Below are 3,925 nucleotides of genomic sequence, written 5' to 3'. Positions count from 1 at the left end.
GGGATATACTTTAGAGCAGCAACTCTAATAAATACATGAAGGAAAATAAAAAGTGTCCAACTTTTTTTTTAAAGTTTTTATTAAACTGAAGTTATAGTGGCATTGTATTTTAGAAAGTGTTTTTTGGTCATGATGTATACATACGAAAAGTTATTTTAGTTTCCTTAAAGATGGAGAAATGTCCAAAATAAGTAAGTTGGAAAGCAAAAATACTTAAGATACACATAAGTGTTCAGTGTTCAAAGGAGATCCCAGGAACAAGCATTTCTGTTTGTTAAGGAAAGACGACTTCAAACATTCTAAAAACAAAGACAAATCATAGAATCATCGGAGTTGGAAAGGGACCTCGAGAGATCATCGGGTCCAACCCCCCTGCCAAAGCAGCTCCCCAGCTCATATTGCACAGACAGGCGTCCAGACGGGTCTTGAATATCTCCAGTGAAGGAGACTCCACCACCTCCCTGGGCAGCCTGTCCCAGGGCTCTGTCACCCTCACTGAGAAAAAGTTCTTCCGCATGTTGGTGCGGAACTTCCTGTGCTCCAACTTGCAGCCATTGCCCCTTGTCCTGTCCCCACAGACCACTGAAAAGGGGCTGGCTGATTCCCCCTGCATCCCCTGCTTCAGATAATTATAAACATTAATAAGGTCCCCCCTTAGTCTTCTTTTTTCTAGACTGAACAGTTCCAGTTCACTCAGCCTTTCCTCATACAGGAGATGTTCCAGGCTCTTGATCATCTTTGTAGCCCTCCTCTGGACTCTCTCCAGGAGATCCCTGTCTTTTTTTATACCAGGGAGCCCAGAACTGGACACAATACTCCAGGTGGGGCCTGACCAGGGCAGAGTAGAGGGGGAGGATCACCTCCTTAGACCTGCAGGCCACATACCTTTTGATGCACCCCAGGATCCCATTGGCTCTCTTAGCCACCAGTGCACACTGCTGGCTCATGGCCAACCTGTCATCAACCAGGACACCCAGGTCCTTCTCCACTGAGCTCTTCTCCAGCAGGTCGTCCCCCAGCCTGTACTGATACAGACGGTTATTCCTCCCCAGGTGCAAGACTTTACACCTGCTTTGACTGAATCTCATCTGGTTTCTCCCTGCCCACCTTTCCAGCCTGTCCAGGTCTCTCTGGATGGCAGCGCAGTGTTCCTGTGTGTCAGCTGCTCCTCCCAGCTTTGTATCATCAGCGTATTTCCTGAGGGTGGATGCTATTCCCTCATCAAGGTCGTCAATGAAGATATTAAACAGGACTGGACCCAACACCAGTCAGATTCTGCTCCACTGATCACCACTCTCTGAGCTTGGTCTGACAGCCAGTTCTCAACCCACCTCACTGACCACTCATCTATCCCATGCTCTCTCAGCTTTTTTATCAGGACGTCATGGGAGACAGAATTGAAAGCCTTGCTGAAGTCAAGGTAGATGACATCAACTGCTCTCCCTCCATCTACCCAGCCTGTCATGAGATTGTAGAAGGCTATGAGATTGGTCGAGCACGATCTTCCCTTGGTGAATCCATGCTGACTACTCCTCATGACCTTCTTCTCTTCCAATTGCTTGGAGATGGCATCCAGAAGAAGCTGTTCCATCACCTTTCCAGGGACAGAAGTGAGGCTGACTGGCCTATAGTTGCTAGGATCCTTCTTCTTGCCCTTTTTAAAGACTGGAGTGACATTGGCTATCCTCCAGTCTTCAGGCACTTCTCCTGCTCTCCAAGACCTGGCAAAGATGATAGAGAGCGGCTCAGCAATCACTTCCACCAGCTCCCTCAGCACACGTGGATGCATCCCATTAGTAACAAAAGCATCCTTGCCAAGTCATCTCTGTACAGAAGTTCCATAGGGAACATGCGACATAATGTCTAAAAACCTAAGAATATAAATAGTCAATGTCAGCTGGACTACTCTGTTGCTTCAAGCTCCTCCTTGAATCAGGGCCTACGAACCATGAAGTAAAAAGTTATTTTCACTTTTCTGTAGAAATTGTACACTTCTATACACACTGTTTCTCTGATGTTGGAATAAGATACCTAAAGCATACAGATGACTCTAGCTAAATGATACTAAATGCCTTTGCTAAAGAAAATCACCTCTTCAATCTACAAAAATAATAATAATAGCTTGGATTTTTTTTTTTTAATACTTCCTTTCAAATTCCACAGATGTTTGTGATGACAGAAGTCCTGAAGTAATGACAGTTTGTGAGGGTGCTTAAAAAATTCTGGAGAGAAAAAAAAAAATATGTGGAAATACCAGTATATTAAAACAGCCCGGTGCCCAGGACATCCCCAACTAGAACACATCAGCTACGGGCACGTTTTGTAACCACCCCAGTTAGAAGTTATGCAAAGCACTCATCTGAAAGCACTGACAGGCAAAATGCCAATGTCTATTAAAATAGTGAAACAAAGGCATGAACCAACACAGGAGTGCATGGGATAACTCAGGTTGCCTTATAATATAGCGTACAATTGCAACATTTAATTCCAGAAGCATCGCTCTAAAATATAGTACACAAAAAGCAAACAATCTCTGACATACACGCTAGCGAGACTGAAAACACAGATCTGGTGTTGAAGCCATCTAGTATTGCTCTAATTGGAATTAGAGTCACTGGAAAAGAGGAAACCTGGATGCATTAATCGATTAAACACAAATGCAAAGTAACAGCAGTCTTTGTCCAAGAAACTCTGCCTTCCATCACCATGCTCCTTTCGCAGCATCTCAGCTGTAGAAAGGAAATACCATGCCCTGAAGAGCCACCTGGTTAAGTAACGGTGAAATGGCAAGGGTTTGATGAAATATAATGTATGTTGCTGCAGAAGGGAATTCAAAGTAACATGAAAGTGAAAGTAATATGCCTTATAAACTGTTCAGACTGTAGGAGGGCTAATCAAATCAAACGGTACAACTGGAAATTGAAACAGATGTTTAAGGCAGAAGTGTTTATGTAAAGAACAGTAAACAGAATGAATTGCTAAGCAAGGCCACAAGAGAGAAAATAAAGCCCTGAAGGTTTGTTCAGCAAAGTGATTTAAATGTCCATAATTCTCCATGTTCTAATTAAGAAGACTTGAATAAAGTAGTGTTACTCATGTTGTGTGTTCCAGTTAAAACTCCATTGTTTCTCCTCCAACTCACTTGCTCCATCTTTGGTGTAATCTCTACCAACACACATAGAATACAGTTCTGGTTCTTGTTGTAAAAAAACAACTCAGAAAAAATAAATTACATGCTTCTCATGATAAAATGCAAGATCCTGATCTGTTGCATGGTCCCACAATACGTTTAGCAGCCTCTGAATAGTAGTTTTAAGTTATTAATTATATCTGAAGCAGAATCATAATTTGCTGTTATCCCCTCAAACCGCCTACTAGTTATCTAGTTTACTTTGGTAGATAAGCCATCTAATAGTCATGATACCGTTGTGTTCAATTCCAGAAGTAATGAAACCTACACTCAGATAAGTTTGTAAATTCATATATAGACCTTAGCCTGTAAGTGTAACCATGATATGCAGAATTACTGCTTTTCCTGCACTGGAAAAAAGACATCTCTGTCATAAAACTAGACAAAACTATGAAACATGTTTGTCAGTTCATGATTAAAATAAAATAGTAAAGTAAATTATTTTTAAACATTGTGTTAAATATATTCACATGATCACCATAGCTATACGAAATGGCCACTACTGCAACCACAAACTATATGTACATAACATATATGCCACAACAGTTTGCAAGTGTTGAGTTTTCACAGACTAGCCAATCTTACCAGACATAAATAATCTTGTACCAATTTTTAGGCATTTTAAAAGGAAATGTCCTAAATATGCCCATTCCTCTGCAAAATTAGAAAAAAAAAATCCTAAAAAGTCAGTGCAAATTGAACTTGTTCACCAAGATAGATTCTTATTAAGCTGAA

The sequence above is a fragment of the Gallinula chloropus genome (assembly GCF_964237585.1).
Source record: "Gallinula chloropus genome assembly, chromosome: 2".
NCBI classification, from domain to species: domain Eukaryota; kingdom Metazoa; phylum Chordata; class Aves; order Gruiformes; family Rallidae; genus Gallinula; species Gallinula chloropus.
The sequence above is the reverse complement of the archived record's forward strand: the minus strand, read 5'-3'. Positions refer to the sequence as shown.